At 39.7% G+C, this 23,443-nt stretch overlaps 1 protein-coding gene across 3 annotated transcripts in view; it reads right to left on the bottom strand.

The window, feature by feature from the left end:
- Positions 1-23,443, bottom strand: part of TET2 (tet methylcytosine dioxygenase 2) — an 80,413-nt gene that overhangs the window by 38,748 nt on the left and 18,222 nt on the right. Inside the window, exon 2 of one of the 3 annotated variants that reach the window (XM_081959931.1) lies at positions 6,895-7,038. The exons of the other annotated variants lie outside the window; for them this stretch is intronic. The gene's annotated coding sequence lies outside the window, so the exon portion shown is untranslated. The remainder of the gene's footprint in view (positions 1-6,894; positions 7,039-23,443) is intronic. 3 annotated transcript variants of the gene reach the window in all.

Below are 23,443 nucleotides of genomic sequence, written 5' to 3'. Positions count from 1 at the left end.
AAACATCTAAATTGTATTTTTTAAAAGCAATTTCTTTCTTGAATAGAACTGTTCCTTGCATCGTGTTTCATCAATGATGAGATGGTATCAGTAGCCTTCGATTTCACTGGTACATGGTGATGTAGCACATTCAACTTGTGGTTATGGCTGAAAAAGGAACAGTAGCCTTCTTGGAAATGTATTAACCACAAAGCCCAACTAATATGCAGCATTTATATGCAAATGCAGGAGGAGCTTTCTTTCTCCTTGATAGTCACTTGTAGAGGCAACAGCATTTACCAGAACACACAAAGGACTACAGAAAGAACAGGTGTCAATCTTTTTATGGAAATGTAGTATACCAAACATAATTTTAGCAAGGCAGATACACCATTCTTAAAATACATTCTCAAGACAAAGATCAGCAACACATCTATGGAACCAATGAAATGAACCAGTCTTTTCTCAGAAAAAAGCAAACAAAACAAAACAAAAAGGCGAGATTGGAAACTCTACTCTATTTCTTTCTAAAACTTCACCCTGGAAATATTTACACAATTGTTATGATGGTTGTAAAATTCATCACTAACTATAATCGTTGGCAGTTTACTTGAAAGCTTGCTTGCCCCTTGTTTCACCAACTGTTTATAGTGATTAAAAAGTTAAAAAGTAAGCTTATGGCCAATTCTCACATTCACAACCTTTCTGGGGCTGTAAAACAAAGGAAAGCTTAAGTAAGATCGTAAGTACAGTTGCAGTTTCACTTACCAATCATTTTGCCTCATGACTGAGTTGCCTGTCCCAACGGTAGTTACTAAATGAGGGCTACCTGTTTTAGCGTAGTGCAGTGATGGTGAACCTTTTCGGCACCGAGTGCCCAAACTGGAACGTGCGTGTATGCACATGCAGCGTGTGCATGGTGAAGCAATGGAAATCTGAAGACCAGCTGGCTGGCGTGTGCATGCCTGTTTTTTGGGCATTTCTGGCCATTTTTGGGCCATTTTCAGACCATTTCTAGGTCATTTTTCAGGCCATTTTCCGGCTGTTTTGGGGGCTGTTTTTGGACCCCAAAGTGGCCTGAAAATGGTCTGAAAACAGTCTGAAAAATAGCCTGCAAATGGCCAGAAAACAGCCCAGAAAATGGCCTGGAACACAGCCTGTTTTTGGCCATTTTTCAGGCTGTTTTCAGGCCATTTTCTAGTGCTTCAGCACCCGCGAACACCAGCTGGCTCTGCGTGCCACCACTGGCGTGTGTGCTATAGTTTTGCTATCATGAGTCTAGTGTCTTCAACGAAAAACAATCCATTTGGTTGTTGCTAATATTTGCATGCTTGACTGCACAATTTTGTATTGTTCATATGGCTGTATAGTTCATATGGTGAATCAATGTATGATGCAATGTTTGATGTTTGTGCTGCAGCTCAATTGTCACAGCAGAGTCATTGGGTTGAGAGTCTGCACTTGACTGGCTTAATTTTGTATGTAAGGGAAGACTGAGTGTCCTTGCACCTAGTCTAGCCCCTTAACCTCTAGACCTGAGAGAACACTGCATACAACAATGTATGTAGGCAAGGGGTGGGGGAAATCCCACATATCCACTCTGCACTTGAATTAAAAGAACAGCAAAATGGGCAGACGACTTTTTATTTCAACTACCAGTTCCACAGTACTACATAAATTTAACCGTTCTGTGCATTTGATGATGCAATTCATTAAAAAAAAAGTATCCCTTTTAATGAAATGTATTAGTCAGAAAAGGTGTTAGCAAACATCTTGTTATTGGTCATCACTAAGTCAAGCTTAACAAGCATCATAAACCTTTCCTTATTTCCCCATTTTCCTTTTGAAATACTTTCAAAGTTTTGAAAACAGACCGCCTGAGTATCCTCTGACAGGGCAGGGATTCACTTAAGTTGGTAATCTTTCAGTTACACCAACTGTGCAACTTTAGCTTGTTGAAATAGCACCAAATTGCTTCCTTCATTTTTATTATTATGGGCAATACATGAAAAGTTAATGAAAAATGATCCAGTGTCGGTTTTAACACAGAATCCCTTCACACCCAGCCAACAGTCAATGTTATTTCACAGTTGGAAAACTTCCGTTTATAACACTGCTGTAACCATGGCTGTGCAATCGTATTCATTTGCTGAAAATGAGCTAATTTTTTTTTTAAAAGGGGAAGGTTGAATTTCTTTTTTTTTAACAGTGAAGCAACCCCTGTTGCACAAAATTACTTTCTTTAAAAGGTGGGTGGAGGTTTAGGGCGGCAATTGGGAATGAAGGTTTTATAGAATAATAAGTAGATACAAATTCCTGATTATTATTTTTTTAAAAAGAAAGTCACTTAACAGCTACTTCAAAATTATATGAAAAATAAATAAAGCTGGGTTTTCAGAGGAAGAAAAAGACAGTTCCACCAAGAGCAAGTAGATCGGCTCTTTGTAATTTGCCTCCAGAAAAGGAGAGGGCTTAAAACCTCCCATAAGTGGCTCCGTCTCTCTGGAACATCATTCCCCCCGAGATTAGAACGGCCCCCACTCTAATACTCTTCCGGAAGGCACTGAAGATCTGGTTCTGCCAGCAGGCCTGGGGAACCTAGAGCGGGATGGAGCCCACTAAATAACTCATGTGATCGGCTGTTGCTGGGGCGGGAGGTGGGGGGTGATTTTATGATATTAATTTATTTGATTTTTTAATTAGTTTTACTGTTTTTAGAAGTGGTTTTTTATATATTTTTTATACTTTATATTATATTATATATATATATTTATAACTTAGAACTGAGGAGAAATTTCCTGACAGTTAGAACAATTAATCAGTGGAACAGAAGTTGCCTCCAGAAGCTGTGAATGCTCCAACACTGGAAGTCTTTAAGAAGATGTTGGATAGCCATTTGTCTGAAACGGTATAAGGTTTCCTGCCTAGGCAGGGGGTTGGACTAGAAGACCTCCAAGGTCCCTTCCAACTCTGCTATTGTATTGTATTATATTATATTCTATAAGCCACCTTGAGTCGCCATGGGCAAATAGGCGGCAACATACATTTAATGATAAACAAACAAATAAATAAAGTGCTCCAGAAAGTTGCTCCTTGCAAAGAGACAAGGGAATCTTGCTCAAACCACAGTTGGTGCCTTTAAGAGGTTCACATACAGCCTTTTCTAATCGTTTTCAGAAATTATTAATTGCTTTTCAGCTATTAGAAACCTTTGGATCAACAAGTGTGACAGCACCAGGTGAGTTTTCTTCAATCCTTAGTGAAACAAATTTTACCTATAAGTTTTAAGAACTTTTTTAAAAAATGGTTTTGGAATAAATAGCAAAAAGGTAATTAAAACTCTGATTTTGCAAATGGACTAATTGTGTCCATTGTATCCAGATAAATTTGAAATAAAGTTTTGGAATAAATTATAAAGAATACTTCCCATGGGAAAATGCTTTTAGTTTGAATTATTAAAAAAAATAAGACTTTACAAACTGTGGAGTCCTTGATGTTCTCTGCACATGGTTGTATGCTTACAGACATTTCATTATCAAACTAGTGCTTATCTTGGGGTTGGTTGCTGGAAAGGATGTGTTTTGTTTCCGTCTTAGCTTTTTCAAACAATCAAGTAGAAAATAATATCCTAATTAAGAACTACCAAGGAGATAACTATACCTCCAGCAACACTAGCAGGGCAAGCTACTGTATATAAACAGGAAGCAAAGCCCACATTCACAAGCATCAATGACGTTACCTAGTTGGGTAATGCAATGTCTGCTAACCAAGTTCAAAGAGCACCAGGGATTCCATAGTTCAGTCCTGAGCTACATACATTCTCTAGCAATTAAACTTTTAAAAATGTACACTAGAGGGAACTAAAGATTACAATTAAAGGAGAACAACACATTAACTCAATGTACAATTATAGAATGAACAATGGATTCAGAAGTTAATTTTAATAATGCCAATAGAGGCGTATGTCTCTATGAAGAAAGTGCTAAACAAAATGATGTTGAACTAGGCATACAAAAGAAACTATGTCTTAATAATTAGAAGGGATATACAAACAATAAACCAAGTGATTGACCAGAATAATGTTCTTGTATTAGAATTACAAAAGAGGTTGCTAAAATTTTGAAGAATCTTATGAGAAGGGGCAAAAAAAAGGAAACACAATAAGTTCTAAGACATTATTTGAATGGACCAAATATTTGGATTAATATAAATCAAAGGAAGGAATATAAGGTTGGTTTATTTGATCAAAATTAAAATAGATATGTTGCTATTTCTGGTAACCTTTAATGGCCTGACATGTTGATGATTTATAGATTTGTTTATAGATCAGAGAAAGGATATGGGAAAAAGAGAACATTTGTTGCATTTTAAGAGGAAGGCTATAAATTACTAAAATTGATGAAGTTGATGAAGTTGAGAATTCATTTCTTTATATATTTCTTTTTACTATATTTTTATTTTTCTCTTTTTTCTGCATCCACTCCTTTTTATTCTTCTACTTTAAAAAAAAGTTTGTATTAGTGTTTACTGCTGTAATTGTAATCTTTAATAAAATTACTACCATGCAAACAATTAAGAAAGCTACTAATTGTATTCCTTAGTTTTTCATCTTTTTCCTGCATTTAATGAATTCATACTACTGTCTTATTCTAATAGAATTCTCTAATTTCATTGGGCAGGATCTTCCACCTTACAAACTATCTGACACCTCTCAATTCATTTTCAATTTTCAGAAGGCATCAATGATACTGTAGCTGGCTTTTATTTCTTCATTTTTCTTTCTCAGGCTAACCAAGTACCTATTGATCTGCTACGGGGAATTTTGGGGGGGGGGACTCTCCCTTTAACTGTCAAACAAACATCCTCTTGCTCATTTACTGAAAGTGAATCTAGTTTCACTTCTACAATGAACTTCTACAGCTTCTTTTTACTCAACAGGAAGCTGTCAGTCACCAAAAATGGATTAGCACTGACTGTCAGTTCCCTCCACACATGTATCTTGATGTAGACGCTAGAGTTCTTTGGCACTAAATTTAATACTCTTAACTGACTCCTTTTTGGTGTTCCCAAAAGATATTGATCCTCCCTTTGATCCAGTCAAGTATTGTACAAGAAAGTCTAAAATGCACACACAGACACACACTTATTTGTAAAGTTGTGTACTTCTAATCATATCCTACATTCTTTTCGGTTCTATCTAATGTTCTCTAAGAAATCTCAAATCTTTTGAACAAAGAAACCTAATAGGAAATCCATTCCATCAGAACATGTACTCTACATCTAAAGGGAGGGAGGGAGAGAGGGGGGGAGAGGGGGGAGGGAGAGGGAGGCCAACTGCATTTCTTTAAAAAATAGTGATTAAAGAGCTTACCATATTTTTCAGTTTGTAAGACACACTCCCCCCCCAAAAAAGTGGGTGGAAATGTCTGTGCATCTTATAGAGCTAATGTTGCTGAAGTCCCACCCACCCATCGGCTGCCACCCATCAGCCCCCCCCCCCTTCAGCCTCCTTGCAGCAAACAGCCTGGTCAGCTTCAGCACAGCCTGATTTAGCACGAGCAGCTGATTGGCAGTTGGATCAGCCTCCTGGAAGGAGCTGATCAGCTGTTCCAGGCTGCAGGGATCAGCGCTGCCCATCGCTGCCACTGCCGCCCATTGCCGCCTCCATGCGCCCAATTTTTGGCCTTTGCGCATCCCATTTATTTTTACAACTATTATGCTTTGCTGACCAGCTTAACATTTTGGAAGTCCTAGATATATGCTTGCTTATATACAGTTTTAACTTCCCTTAAAACAAGAGTATCCAGTTTTACCTAATCAGGTTTGCCACATATTTCTGCTGCTTTCAGTTCCTTGATTAAATTTTCCCTATTGGGTAGCATTCAATTAAGAGTAATTTATCTTTTTGTAACTTCCCCAAACTCTGAAGGAAAAGTTTTCGGTAAGACAACTTCATTTGGCATTTGAATAATTGAAGCCCCCTAACATTACTTTCTCATGCCTCTTTGAAAACTTTTGCAGTTTCTTTTGGAAGGTATCACCCACATTTTCTCCTTCATTTGGGGGGGGGGCACTATTAATGATATTTTTATTTGTTCCAACAGTACTTCTTTTATTCATTCCTCCTCTTATTTTAATACAGGTGTTTCATGCAACAAAATCACAAAGTTAAAATAGGACATTGGTGCAAAACTTGTTCAATGCAAAGATCAAAATTAAAGAATCCTTAACAAATGACTATCCTTTTTTTTTTTTAAATAACATGGTTTTGCATTTCCAGATTAGCCTAGAGCAGGCATAAACCTGTTTCAGTAACAGCAAAATAATTGCATTTTGAAGCTCAAGATCACTTCTGGCCCAACTTTAATGTTTTATATACAGTGTAATGAGCCACGGTGGAGCAGTGGTTAGAATGCAGTACTGCAGGCTGCCTGCTCAAACTTTCCATCCTTCAGAGGTAAGTAAAATGAGGATTCAGATTGTAGGGGGCAAAATGCTGACTCTGTAAACCACTTAGAAAGGGCTGTAAAGCACCATGAAGTGGTATATAAGTCTAAGTGCTATTTCTAAGTGCTACAATGCTCCAAAAAATTTGGCAGCGAAACATATCCACAAATCCAAGCCTATTTGCTTGTGTTAATTACAATGTCCAATTTTGTCTATATATCCTTCCCTTCACCAAAAATAAACCTCTTTATATATTCGCTACAGACAAGTACGTTGTTATCATTATTTTAATAAAGAAGAATAATGCTTATTTGGAAAACAAGCCAATATATTGGAAGAGGAGAAAAAAGATAGGAAAGATTTTATGATCTGTAGCAATAAGAAACAAAATTGGAAAAGAGTCCAGAGTTACTTTACAGAGTGAGATGGGCAGCATATCTAAACAAACAAACAAACAAACAAACAAACACTTAGTATTACTATTGAAGACATATATTATGTTGTTCTCCATCATTCTCCAAATGTTTGATCTGGTAATCACATTTAGAATTTTGAGAACTTATTCTAGGCATTTTTGCAAATTCGATGTAGAGATGGAAGTTGTCCCCTTTCCTAAAATAAATCCATAAGCGATAAAGGCATCAATGTTCCAAAAATTATTTATCATTTCTCCCTACTATGCCTGCTTAGCTTTATCCTCTTGTTATGGCCACGTACCAAATTGATAGCAGGTAAACTGGAATTCATCTCCAAAGTGGAAGCTGGCATTTTTACAGTATGGCAACAATTTTAATTAAAATATTTATTTAAATGTAAAATATCAGGTAGGATAGAAGACACTTGGAAACTGCTCAGTCCACCAGCACTTTAGTGCTCCTGAGCACACTAGGAACTTCACACTTAAGTGGATAATGGAAATTTACCTTGCAATGGATCATACTGTGAGTGGTATTCAGCAGGTTCTGACCAGTTCTGGAGAACCGGTAGCGGAAATTTTGAGTAGTTCGTGGAACCGGTAAATACCACTTCTGACTGGCCATCTATTCTCTACCTCTCCAGTTCCAGAAGGAAATTGAGATTTTATAGTATCCTTCCCCTGGAGTGGGGAGGGAATAGAGACTTTACAGAATCCTTCTCCTGCCATGCCCATCAAACCACACCCATCAAGCCATGCCACACCCACCAGGCCACACCCACAGAATTGGTAGTAAAAAAAATTGAATCCCACCACCGGATCTTATTATATTTGCAACTATTCCCTTTAATATTCCTTGATAAATGGGAAAAGACAGAAATACAAAGTAGAATAAACATTTCAAAAATTTTCTCCCTTGGAATTAGGAAGCATTTACAAATCCTTACAAAGAATTTTGTTGATATTTCAGCATGATGAATGGTTTAGTTCTACACCAACTTAAACTGATTTATATAGTGTTATCTATTCATTCCCATTCTCTTTCACACTTTGGAAGATAGCTTCAACTTTTGCTTACAAAATAACCGGAATTTGCAAAGCTCAATTGCAGAAAATTAAATTGAACCTCCATTAAAATAATCCTCCAATATTTCACAGCAGAATTGCGGGTTATTTGAAACGCTCAGGCAAAACTAGATTGACTGAGGCTACATGTAAGTACCATTCAATACATTATGAAAAAGAATCTTCCACCCATAGCTTCCATATTTCTGGCAGTTAGCCAGCAGTGTATATATGTCACTGAATGGAAAGAACTGTTTTTGGGAACAGCATACAGAAACATCTTTGGGGGAGTTCATCAAAAGCCCAGGTGCTAGATTAGTTTAAGCATAATAACTTTAAATGTAGTTGAATTATCCTGTTGCATGCATCTAAAATGGGAACAATAAATGTGCTTGGTGAAAGAAGGGATGGAGCAGAATGAGAGTGTGGAGAAGAAACATCATTCTGACCAGTACACATTGAACCTAGAAATGGTATTCAGCCAGTCCTCTCCAGTTCAGGCGAACTGGTAGCAGCGGCTGCAGGAGGCTCCACCCACTCGCCCCAACATAATGCATGACTTCTGCACATGCACAGAAGGCGGTGCACATGTGCAGAAGGTGCAAAGCCTCCATGTGCTCACATTTGCGAAACGGTAGGGAAGGTAAGTAAATCCCACTACTGATTGAACCAATCATATGTATAGATTTAACACATGTGAACATCCATGTTAACACAGTGCCTCTTTCATTGGTGGAGGCTGGCAATTCAGAGAATGACAGCATTTAATTTACTTTTAATCACATTCAAATGCTTGTTGCTTTGATTATCTAGCTGGGATCATTCTTAGAAAGAACAGCATCTCCAAATAATCATTAACAGTAGCAGGAAATCATGCCTTCTAAGCAAGATAACCAAACATTCAGAGCTGAGAGAACTGAGCAGCTGGTGAATACTAGTAAATATGCAGTACAAATAAATAAAAAATATGTGATGATCAGTATTTTTATCAAGCATCCAAACTGACCTCAATGAACTGAATCACTAGCTGCATAAATACTGACAGGTTCCCCCCCCCCCCCCCAATAAATAGTTGATATGGAAATAGTGCAATAATTATAAATAAAAGCAGAAATGTGAAAACTGTGCATTCTGAGGAAAGGAACAAAGATACAGATAGTTTCCTAAACACTCTTATTTTAATTAGTATTTCTTCTGCTGGAAAGACTCATTTAAAGAAATGACAAATGAACCTTTCCTAGTCAAAATGAATAATGATATTCATGGTATCTGTTCTGTGGTCACCTTTCTGAATAATAAAAAAAGTAAACCCCAAATGAAATATACAATATTCTCTAAATGAATTAATCCAAAATTCCAATTTTCCAACTAAAACTCTAACTGCATTTTACGATAGTCCCATGGGATTTTTTCAATGATACTGAATGTCATTTATTTATTTATTGAAATTTATTAACTGCTCAACTCCAATGAACTCTGGGATGTTCTATGGGAGGTAAAAGTTGAAGCTTGTTAATATTTAGGTACCCTATGCTCTTTGAAGCCTGGAAACCATAAATCTATTTTAATCAGGTATTTTTCTTCCTAAGAAGAAACCTTCCTAAGGTTATTCTGCTAAAAGAACAAAAGGAAAGAGGACAAGGAGCTTCCCCTCCTAACTTTCAGAAAATCTGTCAGTAAAGTAAGAACAGCCACTGGCAAAAACTGCCTGCTATTTTGAGTTAAATTATTACTGACTATCACAAACCTTTCATTGTTTCCATGTTTTTGTTCTGTTTTCCAAACACCATTTCTCCTCCATAATAGCAAATATTATTGTTGCATTTGAGGGAGGGAGGGAGGAAAGAAAGGATAGAGGGGGAGCATACTCATTTATAGAAGAAATGCTGTCTAAAAGAGAAAGGGGTTTAATAACCTGTGCTGACTTCCTAGTAGTTAAAATGTTAAAATGTAAAAAAAAATGTAAATAATGTTACATTACACTACAAACTAATGCCATGAAAGCAAAGATACAAAAATCCACTGATAACCCAAACTGCCGACTTTGCAATAACAAAGTCGAAACTGTTTCACATTTAATATGTGAATGCAGCAAAATCGCGCAAACTGACTACAAAGGTAGACATGATCGAATTGCTAAATTAATCCACTGGTCATTATGTAAAAAATACGCCCTACCTGTATCCAAAAAACCATGGGAACATAAAGTGGAAAAAGTTACCAAAAACGAGACAGTGAAGATCTTGTGAGACTTTAGAATACAGACAGATTGTCATTTAGGACACAACACGCCAAATATCAAGGTTGTCGAGGATCGAAGTGTACAGTTTATTGACATTGGCTGTATCAGGAGATGTCAGAGTTGAAGAAAAAGAACCAGAAAAAATCATGAAATATCATGACCTGGCCATCGAAACTACACAGCTATAGATGAAACATGTAACAGTGGTACCCATTGTCATTAGGGCACTTGGTACCATGTCCAAGAATTTTACAAAACACATCAAGAAATTGCAGCTTTCTGCAAGAACCCAGCGAAACTGCAAAAAACTATGCTACTAGGAACATCATATACTTTAAGAAGATACTTGGCTGATACCTAGGATGCTGGCAGCAACCCATATCAACCATTAGTAACAGTCAATGGTATTTGCAATACATTTTTGAATGTTCAGTTGACTGAGTTTCATGTTTAATGAATAAAGTATAATAATAATAATAATAATAATAATAATAATAATAATAATAATAATAATAGATACAGTGCTCTGAAGAAACTACAGGTTAGTGCTTGTCCACTCCATAAAAAGATGCAAATTCCAAATTACTATTACATCAATACAGGAAACAGAAATAACCTTGGCTGAAATGTTTTTTTCTCGTTCATGTATCGTTCAACTTCCCCCGGTTTCCTGGAAATTCTAAACTTCATACGTATAAAGAACAATATTACCCTGTGTATTCAGTGGAGTTCTCTCCTTTCTTATAAAACATTTTCCCCTATTCCTAGCACAGGAAATATGTAAAGCATTTGATTTCATCTGTGGTACAAAACATTTTTCCCATATGGAGATATTTATTGTCACTGTTCCTCTACCTTGCAGTCAGGCAAGCAGATACATGCACAAGCAGTGGGTATGTCTGCCTATTATCGTATTTCTGAGCACTCCAAATCACGTCATGTTATCATTGCACAGGGAAGAGTCCTATGTTTAGCCAGATAGACTTGTAAGTTTAGGATTTATGCATGAATACACATGTTCAGGATAGGAATACAGTATAGTTATTATCCTACATTGGGCATGACCTCACAAATTAACTCAAATCAAATGGAATGCAATTTAATTCTTGAGTAAATGTTGTAAATGTAATGGGTAAGTTTTTGAAACTAAGGATTGCATGAAGGATGCTATATTAAAATCCTTTTGCATGCCAAAATTCCAGTTAGGACAAAGAATTGGCAATTTAAAGGCAGAGCTTAAGTATAGACCATTTTCTGATAACCTTCCGTTTCAATTACTGCAAGACACTCTGCGTGGGTTAGTCCATAAAGATGAGTTTGATTTTCCAGCAGAGGTGGTCTTCAGCAGGTTCTGACCAGTTCTGGAGAACCAGTAGCGGAAGTTTGGAGTAGTTTGGAGAACCGGTAAATACCACCTCTGACTTGCCCCGCCCCTCTCTATTCTCTGCCTCCCGAGTCCCAGCAGATCGGGAGGGAATGGGGATTTTGCATTATCCTTCCCCTGCCATGCCCACCAAACCAGGCCCACCAAGCCATGCCCATTGAACCAGTAGTAAATCCCACCACTGTATTCCAGCTAGCTTTAGGATTTATCGGCTGTGCTACAGATCACAACACTGGTCATGAAAGACACAGCAATGGCTTTTGGTGTTGGTCTTCAGAGTTTAGTTTATGGTCCTTATCAGTTTGGACTCTCATCCCTTTGGGGAATGCTTCTTGCAGTACAAAGATCATTGAGTTCAAGTCCCATATTGACCATGAAAGCCACCTTTGAGCCAGTCATTTCCTCCCACTCCAACCATGGAGTGGTTGTTGTGAGGAAAATAGAAAGAGGAAGGTATGTTGGATATGTTTACCATCTTGTTTGTAAAAATAATGAATGTGGGATACACACCAACAAACAAATACTGACTAAACATTTAGAGCTGGAAGAGTTTCCTCAATCTCCCACAGTTGGGAAAGACATTATATGAGAGTGGATGGTGGGTGGATAACAATAGCAGCAGCATTTAGACATATACTGCTCTGTATATAAGAGATGTGGTGGCTCAGTGGCTAAGACACTGAGCTTGTCAATCAGAAAGGTCAGCAGTTCAATGTTTTGCATCCCTAGTGCCACGTAACGGAGTGAGCTCCCATTACTTGTCCCAGCTTCTGCCAACCTAGCCATTCAAAAGCATGTAAAAATGCAAGTAGAATAATAGGGACCACTTTTGGTGGGAAGGTAACAGCGTTCTTGTGCTTTCGGCATTTAGTCATGCCAGTCACATGACCACGGAGAGGTCTTTGGACAGTGCTGGCTCTTCAGCTTTGAAACGGAGATGAGCACCGCTCCCTAGAGTTGGAAACGACTAGCACATATGTGTGAGGGGAATCTTTATCTTACCTAGATCTTCAAAGTCAGTGATGTTACAGTCGTTTCTTTCCAGGTTCATTTGTATTCACATGTTTTACTAATAATGGATACCTTTACTATTTTTATTTATTTATTAAATTTATGTGTTGCCCCTCTCACTATCAAGCAGCTTACAACATCACATAATGTTTGCATTAGCCTAGCATCTGGAGGAATAACATTGCAAAGCCACAATAGGACAATAGAAAACTAGTCAAACCAGGGCCCTGGTAGTGCTGTTCTACCAGATTGACCTAAAAGGATGAAGTTAAGGTGAGAAACAAGTTTTGTGTGTGAGTGTGTGTGGATAAATAGCTAGACAGACAGGCAGTCAGTCAGCCAGTCAATCAGTCAGACAGATAGACAGAGAACACAAGTAAAACCATAGGAAGACTATAATTCTTTTCATATATTATTAAACAAAGTAATTTAAATTCATAGATAACTCAGTGGGAATCTCTAGCCTTTTGTAGCATGACAAAATACAAATAGAGTTCTGTTAATGTGCTACTACATGTGAGAGAATCCCACATTAGTCCTATCTCTGACAATGTTGCTCAGATCATGCCAGCAGCCTGCAGTCAATTGTACATTCAGCATGACTATCTACAGGAAGAACGCTTCATGCCTACACAGGAGTTGGCTTCCATGTGTGCCAAGAGTCTGCATGACTGAGCAACATCAGTGGAAGGGGGAGGGGATTTTCCAGAGAACAAACTGGTGAGCAGACATAAAACAGTGATGCATGAACAGAGCTTATGTTTACTGAAATAGTAGTTTATAATTGCAGCCTCCAGATTATAGCTGCTCAGCACCCATAAGAATGAGGCTACATGAATTAAAACCTAAGCAGGAAAATCAGTGCCTATTTCAAAACAGCAGGAATGTACGATAGGGAAAAGTAGCATAAGAACATTAGATGGAGGAAGTCTGGGTGAATATGGCCAAAAATAAATAAATACACATCTGTAATTGATGCATGCATTTGTTCAAAATCAGGCTGCAGCCTGACTGCAGGGTGATTTATTAAACAGAAGTCTGGAAAAAATCCCACCAAGTTCACATAAGGACAGAGGGTAGTATGCATCATGGCCAAACATGATAAATGAGTTCATGTGCTATCAACTGGAAGGTCAGCAGTAACTTAAATAACCTCTTTGAACACAAGACGTTTGTGTTGCAGCCCTCAAGTCCTTTCCAAGAAATGCATTTAGTACGAGATCTTAGGAAGCTTACACGACAAACTGTACAGGCATCTAGCCAAGTGTTGTCTACAGAAGTTCTGTTAAGACTTTTAGGCAGAGAGTTTACCACTCCGTATTTTAACTGGAGGTGTCACAAAATGTGTCTACAGAATCCTGCATTTAAAGTATCTCCCCACGAAAATAATTTTCACAATCAACATAAATATTTATGCTTGAAAACAGAAGTTAGAGAGACACCTGAGTTCTTAGTAGGGAACCCATTTTTAATCACCTTGGGTTCCTATGAATCTATAACTTTAGGACCAAGCAACAGATGAACATAATTGTGTTGTTTTGGCATTCAGAAAAGAGTCCAGAAATATACCGTATATGATGAGACATTTATGAGCCAGTTCATCTTTAAAATCATGTATGAGTGCAAATGATCCAACGTGCTAGTTTCAAATACTATTTAGTTAGTGGATAATTGTGATTTCTATAAAGTCAATTAAACTGGCCAGAGTGCTTTATCTTAATTCCAGAAGAACATGCTAAATCTGATCTGTATTACTCAGTCTTCATAAGATAAAGAAGTAGTCCTTGATTTATGACCATAATTGAGACTGGCAATTACGGCTGTACGTTTTGATGGTCAAAAAGCAGGCCAACATATCTGATCTTATGACCTTTTTTTCTGGCAGTCATTAAATCACTGAAGTCGTTATGCAAATGTTGTAGTCATTAAGTAAACCCATTATTCACAATGGGCTTTTTTTTGGCCAGAAACAGGAAGTAAATGCCGATTTCTGGCAAAACCATCATGTAATTGTGGGATCGAAAATATGAGCCAATTGCTGAGTGTTCAAAAGGCAGGGGCTGGAAAAGGGGACAGCCATCAGAACCTTGGAACTAGGTCATAAATAACTGTGAGTGGGACCACTATATGACCAGTCATAAGTCAAGGACTATCTGTATTGAATATATCTAGAAAAACAGCAGTCCTGTACTATAGAAAATCAGTCTCCTTCAACAAGTACCAGGACCAGGGACGTGCAGTCAGGGGAGGCAGGGGAGGCAGAGCCACACCGCTCTCATCATGAAAAAATTTTTAAAAAGGGGAAAGGCGCTGAGGAGCCTTCTGCACACGTGGTCGGGAATGGGAGCACTCCGTGGTCCCCTTCATGTTGACTCAGGAGTCAGGAAGGAGGGGAATGGGACCACGTGTGCAGGAGGCTCCTCTAGCCTCAGCCTCCCTCCTGCGCATGTCTCATTCCCTGCCTTCCTAAGTCAACATGAAGGGGACCGCGGAGCGTGAGCTGCGGTCCCGCGGAGCGCGCTCTGCGGTCCCCTTCATGTTGACTTAGGAAGGCGGGGAATAGGACATGCGCAGGAGGGAGGCTGACGTGGTCCCATTCCCCTCCTTCCTGAGTCAACATGAAGGGGACCACGGCTCATGCTGATGTCGTCACCAGCCTCACCAGCCGTAAAGCTCACCGCACATCACTGACCAGGAGTAGTCATAAATGTGAGCATTCAGTGACTATACTGGTGGTGGAAGTAGCTGGATTCCCAGGAGGAAGGGTTGCATTCCAGCGGGCAAAGAGGCAGCAAAACATGGAAAGTTTGGACAGAAGAAAGAGTGGGTTCTCTAAGTATCCCTATTGTCCGCGGTGGGTTTCACATTTTGTTACCACTGGTTCGTGGGTACATGCCCCCTTCTGTGCATGCGCCCAACCTTCCACGCTTGTGCTTTGTTCACACGTGCACCTTCCGCACATGTGACAGGCCTCAAAAATGTGCCTAAATAGGAGGGCAAAGAGCTGGGGCAGGTAGACATGCCCACCTGCAATCTCCACTACTGGTTTGGGTGAACCGGTCTGAACTGGCTGAATACCACCTCTGCCTATAGTGATGAAAATAGTTGCTTTCGTTTGGCAAGATTTCTGTCTATAGGAACAAAAAAGGAAACTGCTCAGCAGTAATTCCACATGTCTTTCTTGGTTTTGCACAACCTTGACAATATTTTATGTTGAGATGTGCATATAATTGAGATGTATGACATCTTATCAAACAGTTTCTATATCCTGTCAAGGAAGAAGATTAAAGCAATCTTTCCCCCTCGTCTTTTCCAGCAGATTTAATTAATGATTTTGATGTAGCCTAAATGCTACTTTGGAAGGACACAAAGTCCAGGTTCTCAATACTATTAAACCCAAATATTTGCAAGTCATCTACATTAGCTTCTTGTTGTTCAAGGGGAATGGAGGCAAAGGAACAGGAGTGTAAATTATTAAAGCCCAAATACGGCCAAACACTAAGAAACTTCCACTGATCTTATTCTATGGCAGTAAAGTTACTTTATTCCACTCTTCACCACTGAACCAAATGCAGCTTTTAAGCTGCTTTGGAATAGGACTTCAACATAAATAAAAAAAAATTAGTACTGTTCTTAGACATCTGCAACCCAAGGTCTTCCTACCTGACTAGAAAATGGTTATACTGGCAAGTACAAGTGAGAGATCACTTTATACATAATTGTCCTGGACTTTAGAATTGAACAATGGGAGGATTTATCAACTCCCTTCAGATCTTAAAACAAAACAAAATGGAAAGCCTGCCCATTCTTGCTGCTTTTTTCTTATTTGTTGACTACTGTTTTTATCTGTAACTGTTCTTAGCTGAACATTACTAAGGTACATTCCCTCCCCCAAAAAACTTTCAAGATGCCTATGGGGAGGGGCATGTATATGAAGACCTAATCCAGGGGTGAAATGCTACCAGTTCGGACCACTTCACCTGAACCAGTAGTAAAAAATGCTACCAGTTCAGATGAACCGGTAGTTTCGATGATCAGCTGTGCGGCAATCACCTGTGCCACGCGATTAGAAATTGAACTGGTAGCTCTGACAATCAGCTGTGTTGGCACACTTGGCAAGATAACATCTGTGCTGATTGTCACACAGCTGATCGTCCGGTAGCATTTTTTACTACCGGTTCAGGTGAACTGGAACCTCTGACAATCAGCTGTGCGACAATCAGCTGTGCTGCGTGATTAGAAATTGCATGGCATAGCTGACTGTTGCACAGCTGATTGATCCGCCAAACCGGTAGCTCCGACAATCAGCTGTGCTGGCACGCATGCGTGCGCGAAGCGAACCAGTAATAGACTTCAGAGCATGTTCACCCCTGAACTAATCTAACGAGAAATACACGTCACCATCCAAGTATACCAGAGGTGGTATTCAGCAGGTTCTGACTAGTTCTGGAGAACTGGTGGTGGAAATTTTGAGTAGTTTGGTGAACCGGTAAATACCACCTCTGGCTGGCCCCGCCTCCATCTATTCTCTGCCTTCCAAGTCCCAGCTGATCGGGAGGGAATGGGGATTTTGTAGTAACCTTCCCCTGGAGTGAGGAGGGAATGGAGATTTTGCAGTATCCTTCCCTTGCAACGCTCACCAAGCCATGCCATGCCCGCCGAGTCACACCCACAGAACCCGTAGTAAAAAAAATTGAATCCCACCACTGAATCATACCCAATCTCTCACCAAGAACATGATGAAAGTTCATCCTTTAAGATATGTTAAGAAATCAGGGCTTATTGAGCACTGGTAAAGAGCGGAAAAAGGGGAGCATGTTCTGCTCTTCTTTAACTGAATTTTTAACAGAGCTGCATTTTCTTCCTATGTTCTGTCTTTTCTTTAAAACATCTTTCCTTGGCTGGTTCTGCTTTTGTAAGCATGAAATCTCGGCCATGTTATTCTTCTCCTTCCAAAAGATTAAGCATAGGTGAAGGTTTTATTCTTTGTAATTGGAATAGAGATTCATGAATCATTTTTCCATTGAAAACAAAACCTGCAATCTTATGAATATCTATTAGCAGTCCCCTAAAGGAAAACAGGGCAAGAAAAACCAGATGAGAGTTTAACTGTTACTTGCAAAATCATATCTAGAATTTCAGTTCTATCAAGCAAGTTGCTATACTACTTCAGAAACATGCTGCCAAAATAAAAGTCCCTAACATACACCAAAACAGTCTTAATTTCTTGCTGTGAAAAAACAATAACTGCTGTTCTTTTATTTTTGATATTGCAAAAGCCTAAGATATATTTGTGCGCCTTGGTGATACTGTCAAGAACATTGTATCCAAGAGCCAACCAGGCAGTTAGTCAGAAAAATTGGCCTGTGTAATCGACATACGACATACACTTACACTATGAGACCAAACAATACTTCTATTTTTATTTGTTTGCTTTGGGTAAATTATTCCTTTTTCATTAGTCACAAAAGGGACTGAATGAAATGAAACGTTAAAAGCTAAATGATACTATTAAAAATTTATTCTTCTTTCTATCTGATGAGCTAGTATTTAATACTGCATCACATACTTGCAAAGCCACACACACACACACAGTCCTTGACTTACGACAATTGAGCCCAAAATTTCTGTTGTAAAGTGAGACATTTGTTAAGTGAGTTTGACCCATTTTACAACCTTTCTTGGCGAATCACTGCAATTGATAAGTTACTATCCTGTCTATTCCATTGGCTTTCCTGGTCAGGTGGTTACAAAAGCTGATCACATGACTCTGGGACATTGCAACCATCATAAATAGCAACCAATTGCCAAGTATCTTAATTTTGATCCATGATCAGGGGATGCTGCAAAGGCCATAAGGTAAACTCTGAGTGACAGTCATAAGTCACTTTTTTCAGTGCTATTGCAACTTTGAACTGTCACTAAATAAGTTGTAAGTCGAGGAGTACCTGTAATTTCTCTTATAAAAATGTGTTAAGACTGCCAGGATCTTGACTGCTTCATGAAAAGAATGGGTTTTATGCCCCTGAGCATAATTGTGTGAATTTCCTACACAGAGTTTTCATTACAACATTCAGGCTGTGAAGCTAAAATGATGGTTAACGGGTCTGAATCTGGAGGGAGAGGAAAGAATCCCTTCTCATGAGACAAAAGTTTGTCAAAAGTGGTGATGACCCCTGCTTTAATCTAAAGATCAAGACACCACCCAGAGATCCACCAGAGTGCAAAGTGAGAAAGCCACATTAGCCACGGAGGCTCAACGCAGCACATACACTGAGTTTCTCTGTGGTCACAAGGGATACTATAATTAGCCTGTTCTCTTACCACAGACTTTTACCGCTATTGTTTTTTAAAATTATTGAAAGTAAGGGCAGACAAGCTTTCTTTTTTCACAGTCAAATTAAATTACCATATTTTTGGAGTATAAGACACACCTTCCCCCCCCCCAAAAGAGCATGGAAATGTTGGTGCGTCTTATACCCCGAATACAGCTATTTTTACCTTCTGAAGCCCCACCCCTGCACCCCATTTTTGCTAAAAACGGAGGGAGGAATGGGCTGTTTTTCACAAAAACAGAGGCTTTTTTGCTTTCCCTCAGCCCCAGCAGCCCTCTGCAGGCTTCAGCAGGGCTGGGGCAAGATAAACAGGGGTGTTTTTGCCTTGCCCCAGCCCTGCTGAAACCTGCAGAGGGAAGGCAAAAACGTTTTTTTTCTTACTTACCTCTTCGAAATCTTGGTGCATCTTATACACAGGTGAGTCTTATAGTCTGAAAAATACGGTTCTGTGAATAAAAACATAGTCAAGTCTACAAACCCTCATCTTTGGGGTACTGCAGGTTCAATACTCCCCCCCCCCTTTGTTCAACAACTACTTGAATCTGCTGAGGAGCTCATCCAGAGCCTGGTATCAGTGATATATTGATGATAGCTCATTATACAACTTAACCCAGTGCGATTTGTATGCATATTCCATACTTCTATTGTATAGAGGTTGTGCAAGTCTGGATGGGAGATGTATCTCCACATTCAAAAACACATTTGGGCAGTTGCAGTCATACAACCCTTTCTACAGATCCCTCTGGCATGCCAATTGTGCCCATTCCTGGATCAGAAAGCTCTTTGGACAGTCACTGCTCTATCACTATAAGTATGGACTACAGCAATGTGCTATACTTTAGGCTGGAGTGTCAAACTCAAGGCCTGCATGCTGGTCCAGCCCGCGGGGTGCTTAGCTCTGGCCTGCAGGAGCATCCTGGAAACAGCAAAGGAGCAGCCTGCAATGCCTCTGCCAGTGAAAATAGAGCTTGGGAAGGCCACGGCAGAGGGTTGCAGGAGGTCATCACAGTCGAAAATGGAACTCGGGAGCCCGTCTTCACTGACAGAGTACTTGGGCCATCACAGGGGCCAATACGAGTGATGTTGAGCTGGCCACGCCCACACTGGTCAAGTGTGGTCAGGTCAAAGACGACCCTGATGTGGCCCTCAATGAAATGGAGTTCGACACCCCTGCTTTAGGCTGTCCTGAAAAATCACTAGGAAACCATAGCTGGTCCAGAATGCAGTGGTACAATAATAAGCATATCACAGCAAACCAATGTTACACTTTGAACTGCATTGGTTGCCATTAGCCTTCTGAATGAAATTCAAGATGATGGCTATTACGTATAAAGCCTTTTATGGCGTAATGCTTGATTATTTGAGAGACTACCTATTTCTGAATAGTTGCACTTTGGGTTTTCTCAATTAAACAGTGCAATCTAGTGATAAAGTATGCCTTCATTTTTGCAACGCCTGCCTTCTGTACCTACCCCCAGACATGGTGCCAAGTGTAAGGATGTTAAAGAAGGATGTTGAAAAGCTGGTTAATTGTTTTGTATGAGTTAAGGTGTGGGTTTTTGTTGTTATTGTTGTTTTTGTTTTTAGAGGTAGGAGGCACATCTCCTTGTTTTTTCATTTTATTGGTCCAGCTTTACCACAAGTAATCCTCAGTTTATGACAATTGGGACCAGAATTTCTGACATTAAGTAAGGTGTTTGTTAAGTGAGTTATACTTAATTTTATGACCTTTTGTCACAATTCTAAAGCAAAACACTGGCTTATGAAATGAATCATGCAGTCATTACCTGAATCCAGCTTCATTGACTTTGTTTGTCGGAAGCCAGCTTTCCAAGCATGCTGCAACCCTTGTAAATACATTCTGGTTGCCAAGCACACAAATTTTGATCATGTGACCATGCAATGGTTGCATGAGGACCAATCATAAGTCACTTTTTTCAGCAGCATCATAACTTTGAGCAGTTATGGTTTTAAGTCAAGGACTACCTGTAGAGCACGGGTACGGTGCCCAGAGTAAGGCATTCTTTTAAACTTAAGTAAATATTGGAGAATTAGTTTGATATAATAGTCTTTAAGACAGTGATGGTTAAAGCATGCACGCACACATAAATGCACGTGCCCAAACCCCCAAAATGCAATGTGTGCATGGCACACACCCTACACGCACCCTTCCCCCCTGCACATGCACGCACAGCTCCCTGGCTCCCCTGCAACCACCCTCCACCACGCGCTCTGCCCACAGATGTGCGCAGCACGGACTTGAAGTCTACCTTGCGGGCAGGAGGCACATACACATGCACGATGGAGCTGAACTGGGGCGACGGCTTGCGTGCCCACAGAGATGGCACTGCGTGCCACCTATGGCATGTGTGCCATAGGTTTGCCATCACAGCTTTAAGGCATCAACTAGAAACTGAAAGACTTTTGGTTCTAGTTCTGCTTTAGGCACAAAGAAAGTTGGGTGATCCTAAGGCAGTCACTCCCTTTCTCAGCCCTAGGAAGAAGACAAGGGAAAACCATTTCCAAAATCTTGCCAAGAAAACTGCAGGGACTGGTCCAGGCAGTCACCTGGAATCAAGACGAATTCAAAGGCAGACAAAAAAACAATGTTTGCTGTAAAGATCACCATTATTTTAATAAGCACTACTGAACCAAATTATTGCTTATCATGAAGACATTTCCTCATTTTAAGCTCAGTCTTTCGGATCCAGACTATCTCAGTCCCAGTACTTCACTTCAGCCAAAAGTTACTCAACTTCTTTCCCTTAGTGTTGTCCATGAAGATTTAAGTGAAGATTTCAGGTATTGACTAGTAACTTCTTCCTGAACAAGAGCTTCTCACATCGAGTTGTAACCAGTTCTGCATTTTTTAAACATAAAAATACAACAGGACCAGTGGTGGGATTCAGAAATGTTTACTACTGGTTCTGTGGGTGTGGCTTGGTGGGCGTGGTTTGGTGGGCGTAGCAGGGGAAAGGATACTGTAAAATCTGCATTCTCTCCCCACACCAGGGGAAGGATACTGTAAAATTTCCATCCCCTCCCCTAGCTGGAATACAGTGGTGGGATTTACTAATGGTTCAATGGGCGTGGCTTGGTGGGCCTGGTTTGGTGGGTGTAGAGTCCTGGCAGTGATGTCAGGAGTTTCCCCTGAGTCTGCCGGCAACAGTCAAGCCGCGTCTGATTGGTCAAGACGCGGCTTGGCTGAACGTGGGCAATCCTTGCGTCCTGATTGGCCTCCCTGCTTGACAGCTCCATATAAATAACTGTCAGGCAGGGACAGCTCCCGCTTCTCTCCTGTATGCTGTACATAGCTAGCTGTGAATAAAGTTTTTTGAATTCACCTCACGGCGTCCGTCTGAGTTCCTGCCTATTCAACAGTGGGCATGGCAGGGGATGGTAACTGCAAAATCCCCATTTCCTCCCGATCAGCTGTGACTCAGGAGGCAGAGAATAGATGGGGGCAGGGCCAGTCAGAGGTGGTATTTACTGGTTCTATGAACCACTTAAAATTTCCGCTACCGGTTCTCCAGAACTGATCAGAAACTGCTAAATACTACATTCGAACAGGAGGTTCTGATGCACTGCTGCTTCCTTTCCTTTCTCTCCCTGAATAGTATGTATGCAGAATTATTCCAGTTACCATATCATACAGCAGCAGCTGAATGGAGCTATTTTTAGAATATATCTTCACTCTCATTCTATGTAGAGTCAAGGAAAACCTGAGCAAAGCTCAGAAATATCAAGGGTCCAGTTCAAGTGCATCCCACTTAAAATAAAGAGGCCACACACGTGACCATATTACCATTATATTCCATCTTATGCTACTACTCCAAGTGTTTACTTCAAGAGCATTTCAGCTATTTAGCAAGGAGACAGTCATTATACTAACCACTCCATTCAGAGTGCAGTTCCTATAGCAACCATCTTATTAAAGCAGCCATCTGCTTTAAATATTAAACTTTGCAAGTCCATCCCTGCTGGCTTTAAAATAATATCACATGTTCATGAAATATTAAAATGGGAAACAAAGGAGTGCATGCAAGAATTTCTTTCTTGAATATTTTTGACATCTGCTGGAATTTCCTGGAACTTGTTTCAACTCTTTAGAAATGTAAGAATGTAGTAGACCTTTCCACAATACCTTTAATAATCACATCTTTTATATTCACAGAGCTGATTTAAGCACTCAAGTGGACACATTTCAAACCGTTTCTCAATGATCTGCCTTACTTATGTAGCAACTCTTTGTATTATTGATTGAGGGTTTTTTCTGTTTAAAATGTGGCAATTTTATTCTTGACATTTCATCCTTTTTTATTATTGAAGGATGCTGTGCATCTTTTCCTACAATTCTAGGAAATTTTATGCTCAGGACCTCAGAAATCAAAGCCCATGAAAAGGATTCTGCTTTTATATTTTCAGTCCATCAGTCCGTTTTCCCATTTCTCTGGAACAAGGTTATCTAAGTCTAGAGGTTCTTTTCAAAAAGTCAGAAATATTCAAGGACTATTGCAGAAGGTTATGCAGAACTTTCACAATCTGAACTTTCAGGTTTATATCCC

The sequence above is a fragment of the Natrix helvetica genome (genome assembly GCF_964273705.1).
Source record: "Natrix helvetica genome assembly, chromosome: 7".
NCBI lineage: Eukaryota > Metazoa > Chordata > Lepidosauria > Squamata > Natricidae > Natrix > Natrix helvetica.
This window is presented reverse-complemented; position numbering and strand designations above follow the sequence as displayed.